At 39.7% G+C, this 17760-nt stretch overlaps 1 protein-coding gene and 1 long non-coding RNA gene across 11 annotated transcripts in view; both read left to right on the top strand.

Moving 5' to 3' along the window:
- Nucleotides 1–17760, top strand: part of MTUS2 (microtubule associated scaffold protein 2) — a 273605-nt gene that overhangs the window by 136085 nt on the left and 119760 nt on the right. The gene's annotated exons all lie outside the window — the stretch shown is intronic.
- LOC146768713 (uncharacterized) overlaps nt 11512–17760 on the top strand; it is a 56798-nt gene continuing 50549 nt past the window's right edge. Inside the window, exon 1 of the long non-coding RNA XR_014955530.1 lies at nt 11512–17760. This exon is cut by the window's right edge and continues 25780 nt beyond it. This is a non-coding gene — a long non-coding RNA (uncharacterized LOC146768713).

The raw sequence follows: 17760 nt of genomic DNA, 5'->3' as shown, positions 1-17760 counted from the left end.
TAGTTTGGCTTGGAGATCAGTCTGTGCACTCAAGTATGGTATAATTTTTTTAAGTTTAAATGAGAGAATTAAAAATGCATCACTTTTAACCAGAATTTTTCTCCTAAAAAACAAGAATATATAATTTATTTGATGTTTTTTATGAACTTTTCTGCTCAGTTCTTACTGCACATGAGACAATCTTCAAGTTAATATTACTTTTGTAATCTGAGGAAAGGGGATTTCCCAATGAATGTTATTACAATACTTTTCTTTAAACTGAAGCCCTATTTTTAGATGCTTGGATGTGTCCTGGGATAAAACATTATTTCTCTGACATGTTCTAATGTTGACTAAATGCATTATGTACTGCATCTAGGTATCTAAGGAATTTTAATTGTCTCAGAGGTACACAATAGTGTTTTAGAATTAGGATATTTATCACTTGTCACAGCTTGTAAATTTAGATACAGAACAGGCCTGTACACTGTCAAACTGTGTGGGAAAGGAGAATAAGAGGTAGCGTCATGGTCTCTGTATGCCTTCCAAGGAATACTTTGCAAGTATGTTCTAAAAATGTCTAAGATGTAGTTTAAAAAGATGGTGTTTAAAAAAGCTTAAACCTGAAGGAAATTTGCAAGACAATTTAAAAGGAAAAAGCTGATGCTAAGAAACTGTCTCTTGTGTGCACAAGTCAGTCCCACTTCTTTGGCAGAGTGATAGCTGCTCTAAGAAATGTACTGAATTATGCATGGCTTACCAACAGTCCTTCTCTGGATCTCAGCTGGGATGGCTTCGGGGAATGTGTGCACTCCTGAACTGTCATCTCTCTACCCATTGTGTGAATCAAAAGTACCTGCAGATAAAAAATTCAGATTAATTGAGAAAAGCCTCCAAGCAGCTCACTAAGTGACAGAAGCTTGCTATCAGTCACAGCTGGAAGATAAAACTGTGGACTGTCACGGTAAACAATTTGCAGCTACGATTCCTTTGGTATTACCCACTTTGAAGCATGCCAGCTATCATGATTAAAAAACAGCCCAACTAGTAAAACTAGCTTAAAACATGCAAGATTTGTATATTTTCAATCAGACTGATTTTTTTTCATGGAGCCCACAGTTTTGTAACTGTAATTTTTTATTTTGTTTTTCTTTTTAATTGAGTGGATGGCAAATGTTTCCCTGAGTGGTATCTCAGCAACTGTCATAAGGTGGTTTCTGTCCTTTACCAGGGTGGTGGGAAGCATCTTGGCAGGGTTGAAGCAAAGCAGCAAAGTCCATTTATGATTTCTCCCCTGTACATATAGCCAGATATATGGAGTGATTATCCTGCTAAAATACCATATCATGCCGATTTATAGCTCTTTAAATATGGCCAATCTGTTAGTGCTTGATTCCAACATGCCTGTGCAATATCTCTATTTCGCTGTTTTCTCTCATGGCTTTAGACAAAGGACTCCCTCTCTTGTAGGTGCTGCCTATCACTTGCATGGCAACCAATGATGATTTGGAAGACTGATGCTAAATAAGAATTGTAGTAACATTTGCCTCTACTACAGGAGACACAAAGCTTCACCCTGCTTTTTTTGCAGTTTGTAATTAACTAATGAAAATGAAATTTATATGTAATAAGCTTTGATAATGCTTCCACGAAAATACCACATGCTTATTTGAAAAATTACCTCACTGTATAGGTATTTTAGAAAGAAGTTTATTGGGGAAGGAAGTTCTACTGGAGTTTTCAGACATTTTGCACTGGATTTTAAAGAAGTCAGGGTTTTCCCTAGACTTGGATTTCTGAATTTTTTGCAACTTCCATCGCCAACGCAAGGTCTTCCCACTTCTTGACATCATGTCACTTGGAGCCGAGCTAGATGTGCTGGCATCTCACATTGGCAGCTCAGGCTGGCCAAACCAATTGTGGTGGTGGGCCTGCACAAACCTTGTGCACAAACTCTGCCTGTAGCTAACAAGATGCTGCTGCCTCTGCCTGTGAGTGTGGGGGCAAGGAGCTGGCTGCTGGTGCCTTTGGACATTTCACCTTTCTCAGCTGCAGTGCTCAGGATCCGGGGTCCCGCTGCACCACGAGTGCAGCTGAGAACCAAACACTCTCAGCTTTCTTGATCCCTGTCCTTGGCTTGGCATTGGACCTGATAATATCAATACAATTTTGCCTTGGGAGTGGGACACGAGGTGTAGGAGCCTACTGCAGTAAAATAAACTAGGCCGGTACAGCACTTAGTGTGTTTTATGTCCCCCAATATGCAGTGCATATTCCTGCATAGCAAGTGGTATGTTATTTACAGCATTTTGGTTATACTTATAATAAATTTATTTAAATTTAACTTCTCTTCAGCATTAGCTTGCAGACCTGGAGATAAATATGCCACCATTGACATTGGACTTTTGTCACATTCTATTCTGCTTAGCAGTTTTTAAACTATTCAGTTCTGGCAACATTTTAGCAAAAATGCATGCACAAATCACCTTATATAAATTGCTGTTCTTCTGGTAAGGACTGGGAGCCTTTAGGTTTTACACTCCCCTTCTTGTTCTGCAGTATTGTCCTGGAGATGAAGCAGTTTTTCTGGTAGCGATTCAAAGGAAATGGATACATGGTATAAAAATTTTCAGAGCAATCTGCAAGTGCTGAGAGATGGGAAGGGACAGCTTTAGCTGGGGGTGGCCTTGGCACCCACACTGCATCATGATCCCCCATGCTGTCCATGAGCCACGGGGGTTTTCAGCACAGGGCTTCAAGACAAACTCTCCAAGAACTCAGAGTGATGCATGGGAATTAAACAGTACAAGTACGGGGAGTAATTAAGGGCTTAAGGATCACTTGCACTCCTATTAACTTGAATAATTGTTTTCATTGGCTTCATAAGGCCTCATCAGCACTGCATACCTTGGAAGAAGAGGTCTCCAGCAGTCTACTGCAGCACCAGCTGGGAATTCATACCATCCAGGGAACTTGGGAACAAGGTATTTCCACTGCGACTGCAAGTGGGAACTCCAACAATAACAGATAAAAAACAACCTACATTTTCAAATATCTCACTTTTGTTTAAAGCAGCCCCCACAACAGATTGTTAGACACTTGAAGGTTAATCTATTTACAGCTGCATAAAGAGCTCCAGTTAGCTGAAGTATGGACAGCGTCTCCATACAGCAGTGTTAGTACCAACTCCACAGGTTCGTTAGAAATTTCCTTCACTTTCCTGCTGCCTGAAGGCATGCAAGTGTGGTAACAGATTTTAGTATTTCTGTGTTGCATGATATAGCTAGGCACAGGAACCTTTATTTTTGGTGGACAAACCTTTTCAGTTTGGACAAACTGGCTCTTAAGTACAGTTTAATACATTGATATTTCTAAAGAAAATTCTGTCAAAAGCTGTTGGTAAATTATAATCTGTTTTCTTCCAGAAAACTGTTGGGGAACAGGCAAGTGTTATCATGGCCTTGTGAAAAGGATGAGCTCTCACATGAGCCATCTTGGAGCATATTGGAAGGTTTATTTGAAGCCCAGGTGCCTTCAGCTCTCTGAACCTGCTGTGTCCCAGGATACTTGGTCTGAGATCCAGAAATGGACTTTCTGGGACCACAACAGGGGAAATTACCACCAGCTGTAGGAGCAGTGCACTGGATGAGAAGTTCACCAAAACCATGTTAGGGGGACCATGAAAATGCTTCAAGACCATGTCTGAAGTGTTCTGACACAAATGTCACAATTAGCCACTTGTTCTCAGCTCCAGTGGAACAAAGCTCTGCTTCCTTGGGGGAAGTTTTAGGAACATTTATGCTTTTATATGAAGCAATGATGTCCCCTCCAGACTTCCTGAGTTGAGGGAGAACTTCCATGGGCATATAGATATAGTCCTTCATCTCTGTAAAGGCTGGCTTTGGCATTTATTGCATCAAAGTATTCAAATTTATGAAACAGTTTCTTGGAGCTCAGCTAGTCCCATGGGTGATACTTTTACAGAACCAGCAGCTGAACTGCCTCTCTATTAAAACTGCACAAGGAAAATAGAGAATTGCATCATGTGAACTGCAGGGAAGTTAGAGCAGACTAATCAAAAAATAGCAAAGATGGAAATTAGATATTAAAGGTGCTTTCATATAGGTCTATACAAGACATGAACCTAGCAATGTGGTCCTACTGTGTACTATACTCTAGTGCACAAGTAAAGATATAGCCAGAATACAGCCAGAAAATATTTATTTGATAAGATACTTTTTTCATTTAAAAAATGGTAATTCATATATGTAAGGCATTTCACAAAGCTTTCTCAGGGAGATCAGAGACGTAGGGTCACTGAAAACAGGCCAGGATGGTGAGAAGTCCTTGCTCTTGATGGATGATGAGTAGCACTGAGCATGATTTGGGGCAGATTTTGTCTACTGTTGTTTATCACATGTCTAAAGGATAGACCTTGACTAGGAAACTTGTTTACTTTATATTTTTTGAAAATAATTCATGATTTCTAACCTATATTTCTCTTGCAAGAGTTTATACTTGCTTGTCTTGTTCTATCTAAAGAGGATGCAGAGAATTGCTTCTGCCCAATATACATGCAAAGAATTGTTTCTGCCTAATACATATTTGAAGACTCCTGTCATGTCTCATCTCATTTTCCTTTTGTAGAAATGAATCAATCCATGTGCTTCAGCTTTTTCCTATGCCATGTTTTCAAAGACCTCTGATAATTTTCTATTCCTTACCTTTAGACTCCTTCTGCTTTGCCTGAGTGTGACTCCCTGACCTAGACTAGTTACAGGAAGTTAATATATATCCCATTTTGTAAAACTTTTCATAATGCAAGTCAAACACCTATCAAGGTCAAGGAAATTCAATCTTTCAGAGCTGATATGAACTTGCCTAAGAATATCAATCAGACAACAGGCAGAGCCAGGGAGATGACCCAAGACCCCAACTCCTTAGCCAGTCCTTGTGAAGACTGGCAAACACACTACCTGCAAGCCTTTCCTTGGAGAAATGTACCATGTGGAATCACTAAAAAACCTGGACTGCCCATCAAACTGGTCTTTTTTCTTGCAAAATGTGAGATGTAGCAGTGCCCCTTGTATTTATGTGCTGACTGCTCTTGATATGGCATTCATCCAGCCTAACTACAGCTCCAGTCTCTTGCAGGTTGAAGGCATGACAATTTAAAGTGTGCTTTATCCTCTTCCCTCTCACCTTCAAAACCTTCTGTAAATGGAGCTGGGCATCCAAGTTTAAGTTCTCTTCAGGTAAATTTGTGTCTTTTAGTGATGCATTAGAGAAGAAAAGCAAAGCATTTTAAAAAAGAAGAGCTTGTATATGCTGCTTGCTCCATACAGAGCTCATTTCATCAACTCAAGAAAATAAAACTACAAGTATGAGGTTGTAGGAGAGGTTGCCCAGCATGAGCTGCAATTGCAGAAAATTATTTCTTCTTAATTATTGTGCAGTAGTGAGTACATTAAGATTTTCCACCTTCTCCTTAGCTACATGTTTGCTGAACCACAGCATATCTCAGCCACACTGAGTAAACACATACTTATCTATCTCGTTTAAAAATGCTAAAATATTCTAATCATTATTCAGCTGATCTATACATCTCACCTTTGCATAGGCTCAGGCATGTTTACTTTTTTTTTATTGTTTGGGGGGTTTTTGTGGTTTGGTGTTTGGTGAGTTTTTTTTTAACAAGATATATTTATTCATTTTATTCTCTGCTCTATTGGAATAGTTTATCTGTAATTTAAGATGCAGTAACTTTTTTAGTGGAAATCAATGAATTAATTTGATACCAGCAATTGCTTAACCTACCCAATGCCAGAGGGACCCCAGTGCAAGAAAGGGTTTACTAATACTTTATGAACATGCTGCATTTGCACCAGCACACTGCTGATTAAAAAACACAGGAGACTTTTCTTCAAAGGATTCTGAATGAAGCCTTTGGTCCTGTTTCTACATGTGGATTTCTTTTCTTTTTTTTCATTGTCCTAAATACATTTGTTAGACTACCTCATTTTGAACTGTAGCTGAAGCTACATTAGAGAAAAATTTTGTATGCATTTAATACATCACTGAAAACAATCAAGAGTTGTATATATATTTTACCTGATAAATATCTCAGCATTTAAAATCCTTCTGAATCCTTGGACAGTGCTACTCAATCTCTTAAACATGCACTTATAATTACTTAAGAATCCACATACTGGAGATCTAGTGACCCAGTTGTGCTCTGCACTGCCATGTGTGGGAGTTGATTTGGGTTTTATTAATCTGAATAATTTTTGAACCCTGTGAACATACACAGGACTTTGCAAGTGCTAATGAGCATTGCTTGCAAGCTGATCAAATGGTGTTGTCCAGCCAGAAGGTATGTAACAGGTGCCCAGCCCTGTGTTGCACACAGTGGTGGTGAGCTCTGCCCTTAAAAGATCTTTTAAATGTAGCTTAGTTAAATGTGTTTGCTGAAACTTGCAGTAGTATCAGATATTATGGCAAGAAAACTGACTGAAATTGCCTGAAAGATTTTAACTCAAATAATAGCATTTTTCAAAGGTAAATCTTCTCTATAGTACAGAAGAGAAGTAAATGCTTTTCCTTCCTTTGTGGTACAGTGGTTGTCTTAACATGACTAAAACTGCATTTCAGGGTAGTTGCTGTCTCTGAATGATTTATTAGTATCACTATCTACAATCCCTTTCTTGAGTGATTTATTAGTATCACTAGCTACAATCCCTTTCTATGAACTATGACCCCTTATCTATGAACTATTTCTGCTACAGAGATGGAGGAAAAAATTATGGATTAAATAGTATAATATTTAGTATAGATCTCTCCTGAAGCAATAGAGCTGTGTTTATCAGTATTAATGCACCAGTATAAGTTATCATAAACCCCACTGTATGAAGTGTTAGAAACTATTTGTTACTGGTAATATTATGTATGTATTTATTAGTAGCTTTCGATATTTTCATGTCTAGCCTCATAACTAACTGTACTTAGAGAGATACTGTCAAATTAAATGTTCCTTCTCTATGTTTCAAATGGTACATTTGGTAGTTAAAAAGGAAGAATGCAATAAGAAAAGAAGTTGAACTTACTATTTGGTTTTGCTTACAGTAGCCCAGCCATGTGAATTGGTTAGTTGCCATCTAAACAATATGATTACAAAAATCCTATCAAGGCATTTCTGAGATGTGCCTTGCACAGCAGCAGCACTCATTGGGTTTCTGTCCATCCTCAAATCCATTGCTGTTTGCTTAAAAATCTCTTTTGTATTCTACACCACTACCCTATTTACCTGCTCCATGCACACTTTAAGATCCAACATGTCACTCACCCTGACCTTGAGTTTAGCACTGATGTTTTCATGCCAAACAAGTATCCCAAGCTGCTGCTGGGGGAGATGAAAGGACCAGCCTTGTCATAGTGTGATACTGTTTGCATAGACAGCTGAAGGAGCACTGGATTTTTGAGTTGGATAGGCATTTTGGGCTCACTTTATCAACCCATCTGCATCAGCAGATGGAAGGTGGGCCTTTCTAGGAGCTGCATAACAGGTGACAGCTACTAGTTACCATGTACTGAAGACTCTGCATGGTGAACAAGAATAATTTCTAGAGAAGCAAAATGGTTTTTTTCCAGGTCCCCAGTGCAACTGACCATGCTGGACGGGGTCGTGGCTGTACAGGTAAAGCCCACCATGATCTGTACTTGCCTGTTGTGAGCTGCTGCTGGCCACACCTGTAATAAGGGTACACCTGCCCTGAATATTGCTCTCGGGGACTTCCTCCTCTGAAGACACATCACATCCTCCTCCTCCTCCTATGCCACTGCAACGATGTCATTTGAGGTTCCTCCTTGACTACAGGTCAGACCAGTGGTCCTCACTGTCAGGTAGCTCTTTCACCATCTGGGGCTGAAAGCCTCCTCAGAGAGCACTGACTCATCTTGCATAGCGCAAGAGTCATGATTGCCATTCCAACTTAGATGTATTTCTTGTGTCAAGGGCAAATAAACCTTTCCTCTCTCATAAGTAGGCTTTGGCAGTGAACAAGCCCTTTAAGCTAGTTTGCAAATAACTGCACTACAGGATATAGAACTTAGATGTATTTCTTGTGTCAAGGGCAAATAAACCTTTCCTCTCTCATAAGTAGGCTTTGGCAGTGAACGAGCCCTTTAAGCTAGTTTGCAAATAACTGCACTACAGGATATAGAATTCGTATGTAAAAAAGAGGAGTTTAACTGTGGGCATGTTTACATACAGATAAACTATCTAGTTTTCCAAGGATCTAATTCAGAAACTGGAGGTAAGGCAGGGTACTCTGTATTAATTGGACCAGCTCAGTATGCTCATGAACTTTTCTTCACTCAGAGAAAGTCAGCTCCTTCCAGCGCTCTCTGAAGTCAGTCACAGTGTGATCAGAATAAATGGAAGTGCAGCTCCTTCCCTTGCAAGAGCCTTGGGGATCTAGCCACAGCACAAGGTGCATTAAAGAACTCCATGTCACATCTTGCCTTCCAAAGCAGCTGAAATATAAACAGGGCTTCTGTGCCACAAAGCTCTGCTCTTAAATGTACCATAAACAAAACTCAGGACGGTGAACCTGTAGTGCTTTGGAAATCTGCCTGTGAGTGCCAGATACAGGATGCTGCCTATGCACTGGACAAACCACTGCCATGTCAGAGGCATTAAAATGTCATGTTTATCCTAGAAAATTAATTTGAAAGGTTGAGCTCTTCAGCCACCTGCTTAGGTCTGGCTAAGTATTGTCTGAGAAAGCCTGGTTTGGAAAGGATTTTTTTGGATAGGGTGGTCTTGACTGAGGGACAGTTTGTTTTCCTCTGAGAATAAACATATTTTCATTGTGGAAGATTTTGCAGAATTTTGGAGGGATTTTTTTGTCCAAAAAAAGATTCCTTTCACGAATGAGATAGATGAGCTGTATCGAACACATAATGAAGAACAGTGCCTGGGTAAAATGCCAAGGAAGATGCTCTGAGAAGGATTCAGTTGTGTTACGGTAGGTTTCTTGTGCTGACTTGGAAAGCCAGCACCTCTGCCTTGTTTGACCATATGATGTCTCCAATGCCATGTAGATGTTATGCAGGGGCATAAAGATATTTAAAAATGGCATTTAGACATCTGTGATTACATGGATGAATCTTATCTAAGGAGAGAAATTCAGATATGTAGATCCTGGCACTTGCAATGCTCCCTTTGTGTGAGCTTCTCATGGCTCTAGCAACACGAGACATGGTCTAGTATGGTCAGAGAAACCTGCCAGAGGTATGTGCCTTCTCCTGCTGGTTTTAGGCCTCCCTTACCTCCCAGGGCACATTTTTGTTTTATTTTCTACAAAGAAAGCAAGTGAGTAGTACAGGCAACTAAACTGTTACTCTCTATTGAGTCAGCTCTGATCCATTCACACCTTAAATTCCAGTGCCATGGCTTATCTTTAAAGATGAGCTATGGACATTGGTTACTCTTGATCTGCCTGCTTTCCATTCTGTTAGCTTTCTGCTTGTCATCATGGATGATGTACAGTTCTCTCCAAAATTTGTTATTCATCTTTAGCTGTGCATGCTTTAAGGTTGAATCTATTATTTCTTGTGCTACATGGCACATCAGAGGTAGAGCTTTTCTTGCTATGAAAACAGTCACTGTAATCAAGTGAAGATTAATGGAAAGATTATTTCTGTGAGTATCAAGAGTTCCTGTAACATTGTATTTTCCATGTTAATATATTCAGAAACTGGATTGCAATACTGCTACCCCCAACTTTGATATATCTTGTCCTCTCTTTTAATCCCATGTACAGATAATGTACTGGGTTGTCATCTCCCCCTAGACAGTTGCTTATAGTAGCAGCATCCTGAACTTCAGTACCTGCACATGATGTATCCCACTTAACCAACCCTTCGTGAATCATTTGTCCTTTAAAGCATATGTTTTATTCTAGCAGAACATATGGTCTGCCTTGATCTGCCTTACATACTATTTGAAGCAGCCAAGACTCATTCCTAGATGTTTTCTGCCTCATTAGAGTCATTATTGTCTTGACCTTTTGTCAGAATGGAGTACAAAAATTTATGTTTTTTCATGCTGAGTATGTTGCATCCTTGACAATTATTTTAAAGCAGAGGTGTCCCAGCCTCTCTTAAATTTTCAGCCATATGTTACGGAGTGAGGGTGGATCTTGTCCACTCTCCAGGAGAGTTGTCATGCATTTATGCCCCCAAATTGTGCCACTGAAGCTCTTGGGTCTTCTGACATGATGTGAATAAAATTATGAGAGCATGTTTTCAGTGGCTAGCCTGAAGAGCAACTGAGGATTTTCTTAAAACTCCTCCCAGCTGCATTGAAGGGTTCTTATATGTCTTATTTTGCTGCCTCATCTTCTATAAGACAGGCAGCACAAAATGCCCAAGTCTTCACAGGTTCTGGGGATGCATCTGGTGGGGAAACATGCACAGGGCTATGATTTCTTTCAGAATTCAACAGCATGCTCTAGTGGGCTAGAGGGACATGCTTGAGCCAGAGGGACAGCTACTTGTGGAGATGTTTTTGCCTATCCCACAATCTTTCCTCTGTGCACATCTGCAAGCACAAGGTGAGAGCCATGCTGAGGTAGCACTGGATGGCTTTGGAAGACTTTGAAGCCACATCCTCAAAGTCTTTGTCTCTATCACTAACATCAGTCCCTGCTCCTCCTTTTCCTGTCTGACTCTGTAAAAGATGCCTAAATTTGGTCCTTCACTTCTGTTGTATTGCTTTTATGTGTTGCACTTCAAGTGCAATGCCATTTTCCACAGTGCAGCTGTGGAAATGTTTTTTAAAGCCCAAAAGGATTCCTCTCATTTAGCATGTGCCACATACATCTGGCCGTGCCAGGACAGCCTGGTACCTTCTTGATGAGAGCCCACCCCTGCTGCTGCGGGGACAGTGCTGCAGTGACTCAGGGGCACCAGGAGGCCAAACTATTAGTTTCAGCTACATAGATTGCACAGTGGAAAATCTGCACTGAACCAACTACTTCTCATCTGTTCTGTCCACCTGCCATAGTAACACTGTGCATGAGCAGCAGCTCACCTGCTTGGGTATGCCCTGTCCCCACTGTTCCTCTTATTAATGTATTCAGAAAACACAGATATTTGACTGAGGTGCCTTTGGGTCTTTTACCTGGCTTCTAGCCAAGTTTGCTTGTCAAGGAGCCTTCCTTTTCCTCTGGTGCAATATGTTTGTGCTGGTTGCTAAGCAGATTACCTCCCAGCTGCATATTTAACAGGAGTGAGAATGGTAACACAGAGTTCGGAGGTGGTGGAGAGCAGCATGGGTTTTCTTTGCATTAGGAAACAATAAATAAAGGACTAAAATAATGATAGCTTCTGCTTCCCAGGATGGATTTTTTATGCATGAAGTCCTTGAGGTTCTGGTACTTGCTGTATTTCATGTGGTGTCTTTATTTCTGTTAATGGCCAAAAATGATTGCACAGCCAGCAAGAAAGTACATCTGAGGAAATGTAAGTAATGTAAAATTTGTTATGAAATAGATATTTCTTAAAAGTTTACTATTTGCCTCCAGCCAGCAACTTTTAGGCAAAATCCTATTGTCACCTGTGCCATTGTATTTCCCCTCTTTGTGTAACCCTTTCTGTATCAATGCCTTCAAGTATAGGTTCCTCTGAAGAGGAACTCCATGCTGAGGAGTTATCATGTTCTCTAAGCAAAGAGAACATTACTGTGGTTCTCATTTCCCATTCATACTGTTTCTGTATGAAAATGTGATTATACTGACTGCAGTTTCCTAATCCACAGGGCTCCTCTAAGATGCATATCAATGGGCAAGAGATCAGGCAAACTGTATCCTCAGGCTAATCTTGCTGTTGAAATTGGTTGGAGGAAGAATGTTACCTTAAGACCCCATCATTGAGTCCTTTAGGTTTGGGAGGTTTTTGCCTTTTTAATGTACCTAAGCTCTGGTCAATGCAAACACTTAGTAATTGATAATATGTCTTTTTTAGTATTCCTTATATTCCTGTATTTCTTATTTTGTCTTATTTATTTGATGCTATAAGATGTTAAGGGTGGGAACTTCTTTCAGCACACTGAGACCTCCAGCCTAGTACCCACATAGCCATGTAAATCCCTAGACAAGTTTGGAGTAAACATACATTTTCAAGCTGCACTTCTGAAAATGAAGAACTTCTCACTGAACACACTGGACTCCAGCAGGGCCCCTTGTGTATAGGGACTAATAACAGCTTAGTTGTCCTGGGAGGATAATCTGCTGGGAAGGGTAACAGACAGCCTGAATTAATATTGCCACCTTTTGTCATGCTCTCTGAATCTCACTCCAGCAATAGGGCACTTGTGGGGCAGGCAGAACCACAGCAGTTTCCTCCTTCCTTTCTTTAGGACATTAATATACTGGGCTTTTGGGATGTTCCTAGGGGGCAGCTTTCTTCCACTTCTCCATAGAGTATGTGATGGCCTTACCACGTGCCCTGCTCTTCCCACAAAGCTCAAACATGCTGTCACTCCCTGCAGATGCTGTCCTCTGCAGAGCACGGCTTTTGCTGCTTTGCCTGTGGCACAGTTAATGATGCACATCCAAAGGCCACTTCCAATTTCCTCAAGTGGGGATTTCTCTGTCATACATGGACTGCAGTGCATCCAGCTGAATAAGGAGCATGTGCTCTGTACAGCTGAAATCAGTTTATACTAGGGACTAAATTGTCATGTTTGGAGAGGCAAAGCAGGATGAGCTCCAGGAAGTTTTCCTGTATCTATTACCTTCACCTGCAGGATTGTCTGTGAGACTACCTACTCCATGGCAATCATGCATTCCCTGATTTACTGCTGCCCATGTCTGGCCTCAACAATGGTGACATTGTTAGCTACTGCTGTTCAGGTAAATCAGTCAGTTTTGGCACTACAAGCAACAATGGGAAGACACTACTGACCAGTTTCCCCAGATAAAGGGGCTTGTGCTTGCCAATGAGTCTGGCCCGTGTTTTGGTGGGTAACATATTCTGGACTAGTCTTGAGGAACCTGCATTGCTCAGGTCAGGAAGGGGTCAGCTCTGACCAAGCAGTCTCATCTTGTCCATGTGTCTTATTTCCAAAACCAGTGGCACTACTGTTGGCCAGATCCAACCAAACTCATCAGAGACAAAAATTTCATCATAAACAGCTACAAATAAGAGGTAGTACCTTAGTGATGCTCTTACTGAGGCAAAATGAGCACATCATCTTTAACAGTAGGAAATCCTCGCAGGAGAATGGCAGTACAGTGTCCCAGTCTGCAGAAACCTTCATTAAAAGCACTCTTTCTCTTAGCCACCAGAGTGTCCAGCCAGAAGACATGAGGCACCAGACTGCATTAGCTTCAATGCTGATAGTAATTTTTCCCTTTCACTTGCATTTCGAATCACCTAATTGCCACCAGCTAATGCTCTATTCTTCAAAATCTTTCACACGTTTTAGAAAGCTGGAAATAAAAAAAAGGAATCTATTTAAGTTTTTACAGTCTCAGAAGTTTTACCCTTCCTTGCTCTCCTTCTGAAAAGTGAGCTATTGTTTCACATGTATCCGAAACACTGAACAAAATGACAGCAGACAGAGGAGAGAAAAATAAACAATACTCACACAGAAAACCCTTTTTCTCAATAACCTTTTCTTATTACATTGAGAAGAAGGCAGACAATATTATCATCATTGCTAGCATATTTCCCCCAAATATGCTGGCTAATTGGTAAATATAAAGTTGAAGTGAACAGTTTTACTTACTAAGCATTGCCTCATGCCTACCTTCATTAAAATTTATCTACTGTTGTGTTAACCAATCATCCACTTTGATTAGATCCTCCTGGAATTCCTCTCCATTCTCAGTCATTTTGTGTAACTTAAATAATTCTGTTTCCTCAGCAGATTCACCACCTTGCATACTGTTTCCTTCTTAAGAATATAAAAAAGTTGTTGAGTTGCAGAGATTTTGAGAGCAGCTACAACTTTATCTTGGCAAGAAAACTGTTTACTCTTCCTTATTGCTTCTTTTCTCTTTTTCAAAACTCTTGCATTTCCACATACAATTGCAAAATTACATTAGTGTTCTCCCATGGGAGACTTACCCAAAAGACTTCAGTAGAACTAAGCAAATGTATGGCCTAGTGATTTTGTGCCCTCATAGAGCTTTGCCAGCTTTATGCAGATAATGTATTTTGATAGAAATTTTGCTTTTATTTCTCTGTGTATCTTTAACCATCTGAGTTATATGTGTTTTCAGTGATCTTTTTTATGTTTAGATGACAATGATGACATCATTGTATTTTAGAGTCTAGAGTGAGAAAAGGTGTATTGCAAAACAAAGAACAGATTCCTATTTATATCCTGCAATAGAAATACTAAAAAAGAAAAAATCACAGTGTTGATGGCCCTCACCATTTTTTCTGTAAATGAATGGGGCAATACCCATGCATTGCTGCAAATCCAGTTAGTAGAAGTCCCAGATACTCTAATATACAATGATCTCTTTGTGTCTTTGCTCTTTTCAAAGAGTATTTATATTATTTGTAATTTGTTGCCTACCACACATTTAGCTGGTTTTTTGGTTTTTCATTTTTTTTTGTTTGTTTGTTTGTTTGCTTGTTTTTGTTTTTGTTTTTTTTTTTTTTGTTTTGTTTTGTTTTGTTTTTTGTGTTGTGATTAATGAGTTTTGGAAGAATGCAAGTTTAGCTAATGTGCTATAAAATGAAACTGGGCCAAAACTGTCTGAGGATACCCAACAATGGGTACATATGATTTTTCTTCCACATATGTTGTTATTTTAGGGGGCTAATTGCCAGTTGCACAAAAGGCAGATTAATACAGATGGGTTTGTCCTCTGCTGGCTTTCAAAGCTGCTGGTGTGACCTGCTGTGCTGTTGGTTGCACTTGTATTGTCTCATGGAACTTATCAAAGGCAGGTCTTGGATGTGCAAAATGGAAGAGAAAATAATCTTAGCCTCCTAAAGCTGGAGCTGTCAGAGCAGTGGTGCACCAGCTGTTCCACAGCAGAAACAAGTTTTCAGGTCCAAACTTGAGAGAGACCAGAAAGCCACATTAGGATAAATTTCTCTATTTCCTTAGTTCTGTGCATCTCAGCTGTGAGAAATAAATGGCTAGTGAATTGAGTCACCCTGCTACGAGGTTGTATGTTGTTTGTGAGGGAAATGTTCAAACTTTCAAGAAGAAGGCACCCTGTCCCTGGGAATTTTTCAAAATTTCAAAACTCAAAAAGATTAATTTTGAGAAAGCCTACCAGCCTCTCAGTCAAAAGCCATGGGAAAACCATTACTTCAGATGGTTCTGTTTACTTTATTAGGTTTTTGTTGTTGTTGTTGTTGGTTTTTGGCTTTTTGTTGTTGTTACCTGTGCAAGTGTGCATATTATATATATGATATAATATAATTATTTTTTTCATATGCATGTTCATCTATGAGGAAGTTACCTCAATTTGTTTGCTGGGCTGTTTTTTAGATTTAGCCACAAATTATTCCATGCTGGCTCAGAAATGTGCCACTTCAGTGCCATTCATGCTCACAGTGGTTCAACTAGCTACCATTTGCATGCAATGGCAAAAAACGTCTTAACAATCATGCAATAAATAACCACCATCTGAAATATTTCTACTGGCTCTGCTTGTAGACTAAGCATTTTGCACCTGTGAAAGTAAGACAGCCCTAGTATGTACCTGTAATATCCTGTCTGTAATAGTGAATAAAAGGAGAGTTTGTGTTTATTGATCAGTGCTTGTTTGCAACATTTGAACGTGATCGGCCTCACACTTCTTAAGAAGAAATAGCTATGAAATTGTTTTGAGTTGGTATTGCTGTCCCAGACTTCTCTGTGCAGTATTTTGTGGGGTAGATTGCAGCAAGGTTTTACATTGCTGTGAACTTATAAGATTAAAAACAATTTTTCACTTCTGACTGGAGCAAGTTTAAATTGACTAACAAATTACGATAAATTATGGCATCATTTGAAATGGTTTATCAGTGCTGTCAGTATTTGTTTAAAATAAATATGCAGCATTTCTACCTGCTCCCACACAAGGAACTGAATGTGTCTTAGAAATCACAGTAAGTGAATAAACCAATTTAAACACTTACCAAGCCATGCTTGTAATGCCAATAAGATCAAGCTCTTGAAAAATGAATGGGAGACCTGTAGGGATGTCTACAATGGTATTCACAGTACTTGAAAAAGATGGGTTTTGAAAGTACTGCTTTATGTTAGGATTTCTGATCCTAAGACTGAGGCACATCTTGTTTTTGAATTGCTCATCTGTTATCTAAGGGGAACTCTAGTGTTGCTTCCTATTCAGCAGCTCCCAGCAGAGAATCTCACAGCTTCCAAGCAGCTGTTATGAAAAAAAAGATTCCAATAACTCCTCCAGCATACTGGAAAAAAAAAACAATAGAAGCACAACATTGTCCCGTGGGTTCTACAGTGTGTGCTGAGGAACAATAGTGTCTTGGTCTGTTTGTATAAGTGAGGTCAGAAAGCTGATGGATTCTTCAGGTCTGTTGGGCTTCTGCCCTCCTGGTGCTTCATCATTGTCTTTGCCACATGTACTATTAGTACCTAATCTTTGGTCCTTCTGGGCTATCTGGTGATTTATTAGGCTTCATTTTTGGATTGTCCTTCCTGGCATGTTCATTCCTGTCAGTCCTCAGCATGACTGTATTGATCTTTTAATCATTATGATCCTGTAATCTGTAGGCTTTTGCTTGGAAGCTACACTCAGAAAAACTTCTTTTTAAATGAGTGGTATTTGTTTATCATTAGGAGTAGAGAAATTGCAGAGGAAGGAAGTAGGCTCATCAGCCTTACCAGACAAATCCAGCACAACAGGTTTTCCTACCAGTTGTGCCCCAAAAATAGGCCCCTGTCTTTTGGAAGTTAGGCATGTGAGGACCTCCTGCAACAAGAAGATGGGACCAGGTACATTTGATAAGTGGGGAGTTGGGAGGGGAAGTTGGAGCAATGTGCCTTCCATCCTCCAGGCATGGAGCTCTCTCTGCAGTTTCATCTCTCACACTAACCTGACAAGCAGAGGCCCCTGTGGCACATATATGTGTACAAAAGATAGGAACAAACAGATATCCCTGGGGTCTTTATGTTTGGAAGCTATAAATCTTAGAGAAGTTATTTTGCATGTCAACAAGAACATCTTTAATCATATGAAGGCAAGGATTATTTCAATTTCCTTAATGTCTTGTGAGACAAGCATCTAATTGCCTTGCCTTCCTGTCTTTTATTTTTTTGTAATCTATTGATGAATAGAAGTAAGGAAATTCTGCAAGGTATTTTCCACTACTTTTTATCTTCCTATCTGGGCATCTCCTTTGCCCATCCATGCCTTCCTTGTGCATTCACTTGGAGGAGTTGTTCTATTGTTACAGTTTTAATTATTCCTGGTATTGTAGAACACTATCTGCTTATTCTGTATCTTGTATGCTCTCAAGTATAAATCAACATTATTGTTATGAGAATCACCCTGTACTCTTTATGTTAATCTACAAACATTAATGGGAAAATATAAATAGATTCTCTTCAAAAGTGATTGTAGATAACTTCTCAATAAAGCAAGGTATGACAAAAACAATCTTTTCCTTCCTGACATTAGCTGAAATTTAGCTGAAAGAAAACTAGAAGAGGTTTAAGTTCCTTGTAGTTGTATAGTGAGAAACCATTGGAAACAATGTTATCTTAATGTGAACAATTTGTATGTC

This window comes from Lonchura striata, chromosome 1, assembly GCF_050655825.1.
Source record: "Lonchura striata isolate lonStrDom1 chromosome 1, ASM5065582v1, whole genome shotgun sequence".
NCBI classification, from domain to species: domain Eukaryota; kingdom Metazoa; phylum Chordata; class Aves; order Passeriformes; family Estrildidae; genus Lonchura; species Lonchura striata.
This window is presented reverse-complemented; position numbering and strand designations above follow the sequence as displayed.